General features: G+C 38.2%; 1 protein-coding gene across 9 annotated transcripts in view; it reads right to left on the bottom strand.

The window, feature by feature from the left end:
* The window catches only part of GRIP1 (glutamate receptor interacting protein 1), a gene marked incomplete at its 5' end in the record, with an annotated part of 314,511 nt that overhangs the window by 201,852 nt on the left and 97,524 nt on the right, over nucleotides 1-15,135 (bottom strand). The gene's annotated exons all lie outside the window — the stretch shown is intronic.

Genomic DNA, 15,135 nt, shown 5'->3' with positions numbered 1-15,135 from the left:
TCCAATATTCCCATTAGCAAATTAACTTTACTCTTAACAGTTGGCATTAGTTGCTTGGAAACAATTATTTTAGACATCTAAACACACTTCACTTAATCCATACACCCCCAGTCTGGTTTCCCCACACCCCTGCTCAACAGATTCATATATTTTTGGTATTCCCTAAATAGTCTGACATTCAATTTTCAAAAATAGTATCTTTGCAGTCACTGAACCTACACTTAATTTCATTCAATATGCCCAGCCATTTTCAAAGTCAAAAGCATGAAGATTGCTCAGAAAGACAATTCAAATTTTATATATTTTATATACATATAAATACATTAATAAGTATTTCTCACACATACAGAATTTTTACTTGGGAACAAATAGACACAGAGGAAAATAAAATATTCAGGCTAGGCAATCAGTACAGGAAAAGGCTGTACATCAAAACACCAAATACATCTAAGGCCAAAGTTTAATAATTGTGAAGTATTTTTGTTTCCATTAATTCAATAGGTGTCTGGAAAAAAAATCATACACACAGTCAATATCTAGCCAGTATTCATTTGACAAGCAAAAACTCTGCTACGAGCATTTTATGACTGTAAGCAAAGAGTAAATACATCTTACTGACAAGAAGAATTAACTATTTTTTTGTTTTCTTTCTCACTGTTTTCAGAAAGACTTTATTTTTCCTATAAATGCTTTAAATGCTTTGCAGGAAAGTATCAGTTAGGTGAGTATGTGTGGGATCTGATTTGGCCCAAAAAAAGCTAAAACCAGCAACTGCTGCATCAGTGGTGCCCACCTATGAAGAGGCTTTCAGGAGAGGTGACAAGGGACAACCAGGGCTGGGATGCAGCCTTCAGTCTACATTGCATGAGCAATGCCAGGAAGCTCCACAAGGACAAGTAACCTGAACAGAGACAGATCAGCTTAATGCCAGTGCTCTGCCAATCTGGGCTTCCATCAGCGTGTAAAGCCAGGAAAAAACCCAGCAGACCCCACACAGCCCCTTAATAGGCAGAGAAGGTGGCTGAGATATCGGAAGGAATCTCTGGCCTTCTACTGAATACTGTTCCTGTCTGACACACCAATGCTCTAGACTGGTATTTCATTTAAAACATTCATCAGTCTCGTTTGAGGGTGTTAAGTGGGCCAGTCAGATTAGGTTTTGTAGAAATAAATCTCATTCCCTCACATTTTTTGAGATGGGTTTCAAATTAAACAAAGTGAAGAAGTGAAAATAAGTCTTCAATACTTTACAGTAGTGGTAGTCCCATAGGTGGCTTAACTAAAACAACTTTTACAACACAGGAACACTGATGCAGTATTTTTAGGCAGCTTTAGTCTTAGACTACTTGAAAAACAAGTTGCAGACAGGCTGACATTTTAAAATAATTTTGTAACTCTGCATGTCCGAATGGCTCCTAGAGTTAAAGGTTATCCAAAAGTCACAAAGCCTTTTCCCAGAGTAGACTCACAATCTTAAGACTGACACACACTGTTGTGTACAAAAAAAAAAAATACACTGGGGTAGGGTGGGGGGGAGCCCGTCTATTTGTTTCCATTTGCATATTTAATAAAATCCTTTTTAGACAAAATTGTTCTTAGCCTTCACAAATTCATCGCCATGTCAAGATAAACTGAAGCTCACATAGAAATCACACATTATTTTGTCTTCAGTGGGACTGTTTACGATGTACCCAAGGAGAAGGTGGACTGAGGCCAGACTTGGTGCTAGAGGTATGTCTGGGAAAAAAGTACTTTTGCCTGCTATGGAGCAGAGACGAGCATGGGCAATATTTAAATTACATATCAGAATATGTTTCTACACTGATATTGTGAAGCATCTGAACAAGCTGCCCAAGAAAGTGGTGAAATCACTATCCCTGGAAGTTTTTGGAAAATCATCTAGATGTGGCCCTTGGGGACATGGTTTAGTGGTGACCTTGGCAGTGTTAGGTTAACAGTTGAACTTGATTATCTTAGAGGTCTTTTCCAACTTTAGTGATTCTGTGAAGTGGATATGGACGCTGTCCTGTCTCTGGCACCTCCTCACCCAGTACTTCTGCTCCCACCTGAAACTGAACTATATAGACTATATAGTAAAAAGTAAAAAGAAAGATGATTTAAAAAAATGAAAGGAGAAAAAAAAACCCACCAATTTTCTCCTGCATTTCAATTGTTCTTCAAAAAAATGACAGGGTAAGATTTATTTCACAATTTATCAGCAATTAGAAAATATAAGTGAAAGAAACTGCTGGTGTCCTCACATGCCAAGTGCTGTCCATCAGATCCTGAGCAGCACAGAAGCATCAACCCCAGGGGACAGTCAGGCAGCCTGCAGACAAGCCTGGGAGGGAAGGCATCCCCAACACATGCAATACAGAAAAATGTCTTCATGTTGAATAAACATTTACTTCCTTATATCCTATGGCAAAATACAGAGCCAAGAAAATAATTTACAGATAGAAACCCAAATATGTTTGAAGTGGTTCTGAAGATCTTTGAACTCTTGAGGACTATAAGAACTTTGCCTGTTAGGGAGGTTGCTCATTTTTCCCCCTCCACAACTTGAACAGGCTCACTGAGTAGAAATGCAGGCTTATCTGCACTTAAGGAGCAGCATAAGAGGATTTTGTACATGCTGCTCTTGCAGTAAGTACAGAAAAGTGAAAAAGTCATTCAGAAATCAAAAGTCATGATTCCTGAAACATACATATATATACACATACATATACACATATATCCACACACAGATATCTGAGGTGAAATATCTGAGTTAGATATCTGAATTGAAATTTCAGCATCAAGGTTTTTTTCCCCTAATAGTCGTTTTCCCAGAAGCTCAGGAGTGCCCATGCCTGCTCCCCCCTGCCCCATGGACACCAACATGACTCTCATACAGCAGTGGCAGTCACTCAGTTCTGCATTAGACTTCAGTCTAACTGCAGACACAGAGACCAAAGCTTTGTACCTTTGATATCCTGCTGCAAACCCTAAGTTCCAGATGTAAATTATTTATTCTACAGTGACTGCACCTCAGAAGTTTGCTTTGCTGCAAGTTTTTCAGGTCTTTCTTTTCACACATCTGAAGAAACAACACTGAGCTGCTCTAACTAAAGAGATCAATATAAACACACAGCTCATCTTTTGACATTTCCAATCTTTCACACTCTACCAAAGAACCTCAAGCTCTCTTACCCACTCCACGTGCATTTTCTATGTGCACATACAGATGTGCTTAGCTCCTGTCCAAAAATCAGCCAACAACTACAGCATCCCCACTGGCCTCCCTACCAAAGGGAGCACATATTCACTCGGATTCTTTAACAGCAATTGCCTTTCATACAGTAAAGAGCAGCAGTCACATCTTCTACAAAACTCCCTATAAACCCATTTTCCACTCAGAGTGAATAAAAATGAAATAAATAAAAAATCACTGTACTTGGCAGGCAATTGAACACATTTAATATTTACTACAATACATCTATCTACTTCAGGTTTTGCTCCAGTGGAACAGCATTTTAGGGACAGCACCAAATAAGTCTCACTTTTTGTCTTGCTTTTCCTTCTTTCCCCACCTCCTACCCTCCAGCAAGCATTATACAGTTTAAAATGTTAATATTATTATAGGTTACAATTTTAAATTCTAAGTGAAGGCTCATGTATAAAAGATATTGGCAAGAATAAATGGCTTTTCCAAAGAAAAGAAATCAGCAATAAAGTGTATTAATCAATGATTATTGAATTCTGTGCTCCAGGCTAATGGTTCCTGTCAACACTGGTCCTTCAGAACCAAGTTTTCCTTTTCAGCTTTAAGGAGCAAGGTTGAAATAATGCACTGAAATGAAATAATGTGGAACTAATCAACTGTCTTTGTTTCTGAAGTCTGAGCAATTTCCTTAAGAACCAAAATGAAATAGAACCACCATGCTTATAAATTCTCTTAGAGGAAACAGTACAGAGATACTGATCTCTCAGTTAAAAGATGTTTAATCTGCCAGAAATAGGTATAAAGTATAGAAACACAACACAGACAACAAACACTGGGAAGAAACCATCAGAATCATTATTTTGTTCGACCTACACACACCATTTTCTTTCAGGTTCCCAACTACAGACTTGTATCGAACCTGTACCAATGGGACTACTCACACTAATGGAGTTACATGTCTGGCATTTACAGGACCAAGTCTTTGGCTGGCCTACAGCAAGGCACAGCTGAGACAATACAAAACCTCAAAAAACCCTCCCACTGTCAGCTCTGCAAATCTGCTTGATAAAATAAACACTAAGCAGAAAAAATGCAATTACTGCAAACAGATTTTTGAGAGCTTTGTTTTCCATGCAGCAGCTATAAACAAACAAATAAATCTCCCCATGCATTTTAAGATGCACAGAAAACCACATTAAAACCCAAGACCAGAACCTCTGACTAAAACAGCTGAATTCGCGAAAGCAAAGGCTATTTGAACTTCATTTCCTCTGCCTCTTTCCCAGACAGCCTCCTATTCACATTTTTTTGACCTAGCCTTAGGTTAAGGCATCCCCAGCGGGCCTTGGGTCAAGCCTAAAGACAGCGCACACATCTTGAGCTCTAGACTATGCTGTCACATTTAACAACTGATCATCCCCCTGGCTTGCTGAGCAGCACACACTAGTCTGTTTAAATAAATAAGTAAGCAGAAAGAGCAGCTGGCAGCCAGAATACAAGTAACTTATGCTTTTTAAAAGTAAACCATGTACTGTAGACCACAAGCAGGCATTTTCCATTTAAGACACAGACACCTCTGAATACACCCTTTCCTGTCTGAATATGATTAGAAAGCCTTCCTTTGCCTGGGGGTTTAGATGACTGTAGATGGGATGTGTTGGCTTCCTCCCCTTGGCCACAATGGTCTGATTTTATGACAAAACTGCAAGAAAAATCTTCATTAGGCTGCAGATTCGGGAGGTACTGCATGTACTGTAAAGGACTTCAGGATACATAAGGAGAAAGAGGTTCCATGTATCTAATTCAGAAAATACATAAAATTTCCACTTAGGAAATGAAAAAACTAAACAAATCATGAAAACAGGGTCACTCAATTGCCCAGGGCCCAGCTGAAGAATTAAAGAACTATATGCATCAGCAGAGAGAAAGGAGAGGGAAAAAATCTGCCACAGTAGTACACAGTGAGCTATATATAATGCCAAAAATGCGTGTTCTCTCCTAACTCTTCTCTCCATACGATGGTCATTGTTACTGCATTAGGCTGGACTTCAAAACTGGACAAATTTTCCAGACTCCACAAGCTGAAATTAGAACCCTACAGACAGATAAACCATTCAGTGATCTTCTGGGAAGCACTGATCATTTTCTAACAGTACAATAATCAAATGAAAAACTTAAGGAAAATTTACCACTTGAACTATAACATATTTTCAAATATTGTTTCTCAGAGTCTTTCTTTAGCTTTACTTAGCAGTGTATTTAAAAAATATAACTTTTGACCAAGAAAATATTACCAGTATTCAAGAACAATTTTAACTATTTAGAGAAGAAGTTAAAATAAGCAGCAGCAATCATAAGTTTTATTAATCACCTTCTGTAGGTTACTCAAAATCAAGTTACATTTTTCTCCTTATTTGTACACACCCCTGCATCAGTTGGTGGTAATTCACATAAAACTAAGGCATAAAGCTTCTGCTTTATAACTATCTATTAATTAATCATATAAGACATATTTACCAAGTCATCAAGACTTAAAAGACATTTTATCACAAAATAAGAACTCACTCACCGAAACTGCATTTTCCTTACCTGAAAATCTATTGACATTTTACCACACATGGAATGCCAACATATTAAAGCTGTGTTAGAATTAATTCCAATCAATTGCTTTCACAGAATTTTAAAAATTGTCCTAATTGCAATTTTGTGAGAAAGACAGAAGATTTGAGCATTTTTCATATATTAAACCTATTTTCATCCAGTGGAGAAGTGTGTTACCTTGGCCTGCTCCTCTACTCACACTGATGTAACCACATTAATAATTATGCCATGAGCAACATTTTTGCAAGAGACTTAAACCAACAGCTAATAAACTTCTTTCACTATCTGAAAGGAAGAAAACAACCTATTGTGAATGGACATGTGGCTGTAAAAAGCTCAATTATCTGTACAAGACAAAGGACCACAAACTCCAGGCTGTAACTAGAACAGCCTTCAACAGTTTTGCTCAGACTGTGGAAACAATTTGCATGACACAATCTGCCCTATACAATCCACAGCCTTTCATATTGTTATAAGAGCTTGAGTTCAAAGGAGTAGTGAAGGGAACAAAAGATACCAAAACCCTCAAAATAAACTAGAAAGGAGCACTACTTTCTACCCACCCAAGAACAAAACACCAACACTGAATTGTAGCACACAAATCAAGTACCAGCTACAAAAAAAAAACCATGTAGTGCATTCTCCATCCCTTGTGATACGCTTAGGAGTGGCAGCATTTTAAAGGGATGATTGTGCTCGTCCAGCAGGCAAACCTCTTCCTCTGTATTCTCCTGTAGCACAGGGCTGGGTATTCCCTGCTTGAAGAAGACAGCTAAGACACACATGACAACTGGGAGAGCAGCTGATTGTTTTCAAAACCTACCACATTTATAAAAACACTTCTAATTTTGTGAGATGTTTAGTGTGAACCAAGAAAAACACAGCTAAATCATAATTAACCTAAGCTTCAGAAAGCTTCTCTCTTTTTTTCCTGCCAGGGTATGGCAGAAGTAAATGCCAACAGATTTAGAAATGCTGGGAATGCCTGTGTACTCCTCTCCAATCTGTGAAGCCCAGGGGAAATACGGGTCAACTACAGAGGGAGCATTTCAGAGACAACCAAAATGTCATTAAATTCATGGGGATTTCAGAGTTCCACCACCACGCCGCACTCTATTTAATTACTGATGGACAGCTATAACCACCAGCCTGAACAGCTTTGGTTTCTTCACTTCAGAAGTCCTTCTGGTCTCCTTTCAGCAATGAAAGGGAGCCTAGCATTTTCATGACAAGCCACGTGACATTCTACCACCACGCAATGGAAAATCTGCATTCCTGCCTTCCAAACTGTAAATGCCACCAGACGTATTTAGATTTACTGACAACTGACCTGAGCACTGCTGCTGGCAGCACTCTGCCACAGATCCAGGCTCTCTCCCAACTTTCCTTCACAAGCATTTCCTCATTTTCCCTAAACTGGGCTGTCAGATGCAACGTCCCTATTAGACAGTGTGGCAAATATCCCTTTTGATTTCCAAGCATTCGGCACTAATACTTGGAAATACAGCTGGCACCACAGCCTGCAGCTACTGCTGTTATTCATCCCTTGATGACCACACAACCTAACTGGGCTCCTAAAGATGGGGTGCAGATAGGAGGCCATCAGGGCCTTAAAATATTTCCTACTCCAACCTACAGAAAGCTATGGTAAAAAGTGTGTATCTCTCTGTATTTAATACATGTTTGCATACCATTCATTTTTTACTGCATTAACTTGTAGTACATTGTGAATACTTTCTTTACTCTTTCAATAGAGATGCTAACAGCTGACAGAATAGTGACAGAGTGAATTGTTAAGTGAGGAGTTTTACTCTTCTGGGAGAGGGACAATGTTATCAAAATAAAATAGACCTGAGCAGACGCAGAGCTTGTTAAACACACCCAAAGGAAGCATTTGCAAACAGACTTGAAAACAATTTACAGAGTTAATACTTCACATCCTAACTGTGTACTTTTGATTCCACTTTCTTTGCCACAGTTTCATTCAAACAGTATTTCCCCCAGAGCTGTCTTAAATCTCTTTTTTCTCCTTCCTGCTTTCCAAAGTTTAGCTCTTTCCGTGGTAATCTTTCCAAAGATAGGTCAGCTCAAGTGTTTCTTATCATCTGTTCAAAGTTCCCAGAGACAGCCAAAAAATAAATCTGATTCTTCCCTCTGTTCCACAGCTGTCTGCAGTGTTCCCTCACAGTGTCAGCACAGGAACTGTTACTACAGAATGCACTGAAGCAATACACGTGTGATCAGATCCTATGGCCACTCGTCAAAATTTACTTCTGCATCTTAACTTCAAGGGGATTTTGGCTCATTCTTAGTAAATATTACATATATAACATGTTGTTATGAAATTTCGATGGCATGCTGAACTCCAAGGAAGTGCTGGCTCCATGTTCTCTACCGCATACATGTGCACATAAACACAAACCGGTAAAAAAGCAAACTGCAAGTTCCAGATTTAAGAATTTCTCAACTTGTCTACCTTTTGCATATGCATTACAACACAATCTTTAACTACCTGATCTACTTCTTGCATGACACTTCATTTCATTTACTACCCAAAATAAATTATTTTAACTACCTGATAAATTATTTAAGACCTTGCTTTCCCCTCATTGTTCAAAGTGTAATTCCATACCTTATTTCCCACCCACTATTCAAGCAAGCCCTTCTCTCTGGACAGATACTAATTTCTCCTCAAGTTCTTCTGTGGTGGCCATCACAGTAGCATTTGCCAGGTTAGCAAATACTTAATTTATTTCCACAGCATATCTGTGAAGGAGAGGTACCATTAACCCCATCTCAAAGGTAAAAACCAAAGTACAGGGGATTATCATCAAAGGTATGCAAGGATTGAAAGGCTGCAGCCTGAGATGCCTTATGGCTGGATTTTCAGACTACTGAGGCTTATATAATTTTTGTATATACAAACCAAACCTCCCTTGGCTACAGCAACTGGTGCCAGACATCTGCAAATTCATGCTTACAAGTGAGGAAAACGAGAGATGAGCCCTGACAGGATTTGGTGCAGCCCCTGTCACACACCAGCACTACAGCAAAAGTCATTATGAGTCCTTCATTAAGGACTCTTCAATGAGAGGCCAAATGAAAGTCCTAGAGGTACCCTTAGTTCTGCTGCCTTTTAAATATGGACTATGTGTCTTCAGAATGCTGATGTCTTTATCGTTTCCTGGGTTTCAGAAGGAAACTGGAAAACCCTCTGAACAAAATCAGTAGCATTAAGGTGCCTGGGTCATCAGCTGTGTGCTCATCGTGGACCCCTGTACCCAGTCACTGCACAACCCCTGTGCTTTTCTGCTGGAAAACATTAAACAAAATTGCCCAATAATTTCTGTACATACGATGAGTACCACCGCATCTGTCTTACAGAAATAGTAACTACAGTAAGCAGGTATGTTTATACTCATGATGATGATTAATGACAGCTCCTGCCATGCCCTGCCAACAAAACACAGCAATCATTCAATAACTGTTTATAATCTTGTCAGCAGGGAATTTATATTGTTTCTTTCTTTGTTCCACTAATTGTTCCAAGTTTTCCATTGGAACCGAAGGCTGATATTAAAACTGACACCTCAGTAGTTGCTTCTACCTCTCCCCCTTTAATCTTAGTTCATAAAACCTGATACTTCATTCACTTCACAATATCCAAGGGAAAAAAATAATCACATCACTACATTATGTAAACTGACAAAGCCATGATTAAAACCAAGGACTTACACATCATTTCAGGAAGTAGGAAACCCAGATCTCTCTGAATTTCTTTGTCTGAGTGTGAACAATTCTATATTCTAGACAAATTAAAATATAAAGGGTGCCAAATTCTCTAAAACACCGAAGTTCAACCTTGTACCAGCAGCCACTATAGGAAGAGGAAGACCTAGAACGAGTAAATTTCTTGAGCAGGGCCAATCAGGATCTATAGTTATTCAGTAAAAATAGGACTGGAAAGTAAATGAAAGAAAAGTAGCACAAAAATTCTACACTCATAACTGCTAGCACAGAGAAGTGTTTCCACTTCATGCAAAGAATTATATAACTCAGGTCGCATTATTTCAGTGCCTTCAAATAAATAAGCTGTTTTCCCTCAAGTAACTCCAAAGCAATGTTTTACTATCCATGTTCTGTGCTACCCCAGGAAGCTAAGGGCCACTTGTAGATGAGCCACCAAGGGTCATTTAAAAAAAAATCCTATTACTAACAAAACTGACTGTTGCACCACAGTTTTAAGGAAAAAACAAAATTACGCTTTTGTGGCCTGTTTCATAAGTAATGAAAATTTCACCAAACCCAGCACACACCTGCCTGGCAAGAAGAGATGCATTGCTCCAGTCCTGCAGGGATCCCCAAAGCCTTGGGTTAGACACCACACCAACAGATTGTGTTGCTGGGTATCAACGCTACTGCAGCACAAGTAACAACTCCAGTTTAACATATTTTAATTATATAAACAAGACAATGCAGCTAAAACCACAATTCAAACAGACTAAACATCTAAAAACACAAGCCTCATCCCAAGACTTAACATGTTTTAATTAATACAAAACAGAAAAGGAGTAAAATAAGATTTTAATATATGCATGTTTCTTATGGGCTTAGAAAACATAAATAATTTCATGGGAGACTGAAGAGCTGCTAAGAGTCTTCTTTTTATTACTTACTCCTACTAGCTTGCTTCTCTATAAAATGAGGATAGTATGTAATTCTTCTTCTCCACTTGGGTTCCACTGGAAAGAACACTTTCACTAGCAACCATGATGAGCAAGATGGTACATAAATGAGATCATCTCCAAAAAACATACATACCTCACCAGAAGTCAAGTGATTCTATGCAAGAGGATGGTTTTCATGAAATATAAAACTGCACTAGATGCAATGACCAATTGTTCAAGAAAAATCCCAACAGTTTTTTAATCATTTTCACACCTATATGTGTTGAAGAAGATGAAAAAGTGGAAGAAACAGCATATGGGCAGACCTCTATCTAACAACTGCCTGAATTTTATCCAAAATGGAAAATATTGCAATGGTCATATCAGAAGTCTTAGCAGTGGAAAAAGAGAAAACATCATTTGCTACGGCTGCTTTTGTTTCATTCAGAAACCCTTGAATGGGGATATTGACACCACCTGTCCCAGCAGTAAAGCTCAAATACAGCAGTTTCCTTTATCACTGTGCCTGACTTGCAAACTGACACGGGATGGTAGCCCTGTGATGACAGAGTCTGTCTGGACATGGGCATCACACCCATGATGAACTGGAGGCATTGGGGCTATCCAGATCTCAGGAAGGAAGTGGCTTATGGAAAACAGAAATACTCAAGAACTGTAGTCCATTAATGAAAATCTCCAGTTTCCAACAACCAACAATCCAACATAAAACAGTTATTAAGACAAATGAAATTCAAAGTTTTAATAATTATTTTCTTTTAATATTATTTTCATTGTGTTTTTGAAGTCTGCCATATATCCGCTGCTCAGGTTACCAAGCCTTTTTTTCTGGTAGGCTTCAACAAATACTTTCGTTTCTATGAAAGCTGGGATTTTACTGTACTGACATGACAAGACCTGTGATAGGTGAAGAACCACCCTCACACACATGCACATTCAGTGAAACTAAAAACTAGCAACACACCATCATTGTAAGATGAAAAGCAGTTGTCCTGCATTCCTCATCCTCAGGATCAATTCATATCTCCACAATTTGAGCAAGAGATACTCGATTCCCTTGTGGCCACATAACTCCTAAAATCATTAACTCTTCTGCAACCTCCATCAAATCTGTGAGATTGCTGCAAAGAAGAACTATTTGTACCAATTTACAAAATGTAGAAAATCTTGACAACAGTGATGTTGCTACTGACCACAGCATTAGGAAACCACAGGCATGTCACTCCCCTTGGTGTTTTGTCTTATGTATTTAATACAGCTTTAAAACCTCCTTGGGTAAGAAATGCAGACATTTATTCATAACATTTTGGCAGCTATGGTGCGGGAGTTTCTGCACCATAACATTTAGCTGTGTTGGGGAATAACGCTCAAGGGGAGTTTTTCTGCTGACATCATCCCAAGAAGCGTATCATATATACAATATTAATTTAAATAATTCCCAGATTTCAGTCAACGAAGAGGATACTTTTGAATTCTGAGTCAAAACTTCAGTTTTTCCTTTTCTACCTTATTTGCTAGGCTAGGAGTCAAATACCTTACTTTTACTTTCCAGTGATGACACAGGGAGGGAGAAGGGCAAATTAATGTATGTAGGGAACGAATTTGAAGAGGTTGATGGTCCTAAACTAAGGAACCAGGTGATTCTCACACTGGAACTGTGACATAATTAATAAACAGCATCAGAGAGGGAAACGATACATTATTTCACTGCAGATGCAAACTATGGCAGATTACTTTGTCTAACATATCAATGCTCTTGTTACATAGCTTATACTAGACCTTCACAAAGGATAGAAGAAAGTTATTCATTGGACTCTGGTGACTAAATGGAACATTTTAATGTCACGGCTAAAATCATGGGACCTTTCAGGTTAGTGGGTGCTTACTAGCAGAATTCCTATACATTGCTTTTTGTGATCATTATTTAATATTGTCATTATATCTACACAGAAAGTAAAATCTTTATGCCAACAGACTATGCTGTGAACCATGTTGAGAAGAACATGTCTTCTTGTAAGAAGATGAAGAACCACCACTGAGAAAAGAGATCTCTCAGGAGATGGATGACAGACACCAGAAGTAACATAAACAAGGCAAAATTTAACAAGATGTGTTCACCCTCTAGACCGCATGTTTCACAAAACGTGTAAAGTTCCAAAATGAGTTGGAAGAAACTCAAATCCTTCCAAGTATCTTGAAAAATAAAGACTTAGTGCTGAAATTAATTTTAGGGTGTGGGAAGAAGTGTTTGTTTTGGTCAGAGGTGACCAAGCCGGCCTGAGTCCCAAAACCATACTCCCACTCAAGACTAGGCTGAAACTCAAAAGTCTTGGCACAACACCCTGACTTCAGCAATAGGATATATGTAATTTCTGGGAGCATTCCAGAAGTTATGCTGTAGCAGTCCTGGGGGTTTGCAAACAGTCTTTGTAATAATACAAGACCCTTTTTCATGCAAAGCCTCATTATAAGGAACAGGTTAAATGGCAGTGCTATAATGCCGCTCAAGATAAGTATGATGTTTTTTTCAGTTTTATACAGTAAGCACCAACTTGTCTGAGTAGGCTGGGTAGCAATTTTATCCCCCATTATGTTCACACTGCAAAGTCTCACTGAAATGAGTATGATGCCTGCACTACTAATGTCAATATGGGCTTGCATACCAAAATTATTACTTTTGTTTTTCTAGCATTACATACCACAGACAATTCAGAAAGATAAGAGAGCTGGTGTTGCATGTCAAAATAAGGTTATCCATTAACTGAACACAAGTGGATGAAATGTCCAAGAAAAAGCACATCTGCCTCAGGAGCTGGGGTATCTTTTTTTACTCAGGGAGCTTTAGGCAGCATTGCACATTCCCTTCATCCAGCTGTGTCCCAATATCACAGCTAATACTGTTTTCCATGGCAAAGCTTCAGAGGAGTAAAGATGGTATACCAAACAGTGGGAGTGACAATATCCCAATATCTAGGCACAGCTGGGCTGAGGACAAACTAAAGTCACCTTTTTCCTGTGATTCCCAGAGGCCTATTCTGTTTTTAACTTTGTTGTCTTTGTCTGATCCTGCAGTTATTCTAACACAGCTTCTGCATTTTCCCATTAATTCTGCCTCCCTGTACAATACCCTAAGCCATACTACAAATGGGGGTAGAGAGAGTAACAAGCTCATAAAGTGATTGTCTCAGACAATCTTCAAATGTACTGGCTAATTGGATATATAACTCATAAATGATGACAGAGAAGGGATGCCTAACAACACAAAGAAGGAAACTAAATCTAAAAAAGCTCCAGCTCCATTCAGTTGAATGAACAATAAGCATTTGATTTCATTAGCTCTGATATTCTAAAAATTGTAACAATTAATATAATCTTTCTTCAAGCACACATTCTTCTAAGTAAACGACTGCAGAAGAACTGGCTATTAAAAGCTCTGCAATTACTCTAAACTTATACTGTAAACAGTGTAACACCAGACCATAATTAAATTAAATATGAAACGTTTCATTGTCTCAAACACATGAAATTCAATTTGAGGACAGCATTTGTAGTAGCACCAGCAGCATCTTTTCAGATTTTGCACAGTGCTTTAAGAAACTACCACATCTAGCCCACCAAAACACTGACACATAAAGCACATTCAAAGACCAGACAAAAACACTTGAGGAGGAATTGTGCTTGAGATGACATCTCTAGAAAGACTGTATGGCTCAAATCTCCTGTGACTGTTTGGTTTAAATAACTGTGAGAAGTACCTAACTCCTTGTGCATCCAGCTCCATAGGGCTGTGTGCTATTCTGAGTTCAATTCAATCTGAGTACTTGAACACTGTTGTAAACATCACTTCAAAATCTGACACACATTTCATCCAGTCTGAAATACTTATGACCTCCACTAGCTGACGTGTGTACTATTTTTTTATTTTCTAAGTAGAGTAAAAGGAAAAACCTGTTAGATATTTGGGTCAATCTTAGTCCCATACATTAAGTTAAGAATTAATAATTTATTAATTGTCATTCAAGAAATCCTTATTACATTTGACAGTTTTTGGAGGCGCTTTGCTTTCTTCTTTAAAGGACCTTCAACAACAACAATCAGCTAGGGAAATACTTTGACATAAAGCTTTGACATGTTCTTTTAATTTACATATTAAAGGAAGAAGAAGTTATATATTTTCACAAACATATATAATTTTCAAATTTTTCAGTGCTTAACAGATTTAAAATTTTTAGTTCTTGTGTAGTAGATTTTGTGTATCAGACTTCATTGGCACTGTTACCCATTATAACTGCATTGTCTCCCAAGTAGGTCTTTTCTTTGCGAGAACTCCTTCTTCACAAAATAGATAAATTATACAGTTTAATATTATCAGCATGATAAATTTTCTTAAAAATGGAAAGCAAACAAAATTGTATCAAGAAGAAGCCCACTAAACAACCAAGCACCCTTCATTAATTGTCTTTTGGAGATAGGGAAGCATGGTGCACTGGGAGAAAGCCACTAAGAACAACTCTTTTGTTTCCTTATTTTCTGGGAAAAATAAGCAGTTCTCTGGCGCTGTAAGGCACAACTACATTTATCATTCTATCTTAAAACAAACATAACATTATGATTTATTTCAGCAAAGTGGAAATGAAACAAAAA

Source organism: Zosterops lateralis (assembly GCF_965231275.1).
Source record: "Zosterops lateralis genome assembly, chromosome: 4".
Lineage (NCBI taxonomy): Eukaryota > Metazoa > Chordata > Aves > Passeriformes > Zosteropidae > Zosterops > Zosterops lateralis.
Note: the sequence above shows the minus strand (reverse complement) of the source record. Positions and strands in the feature narration are given on the sequence as shown.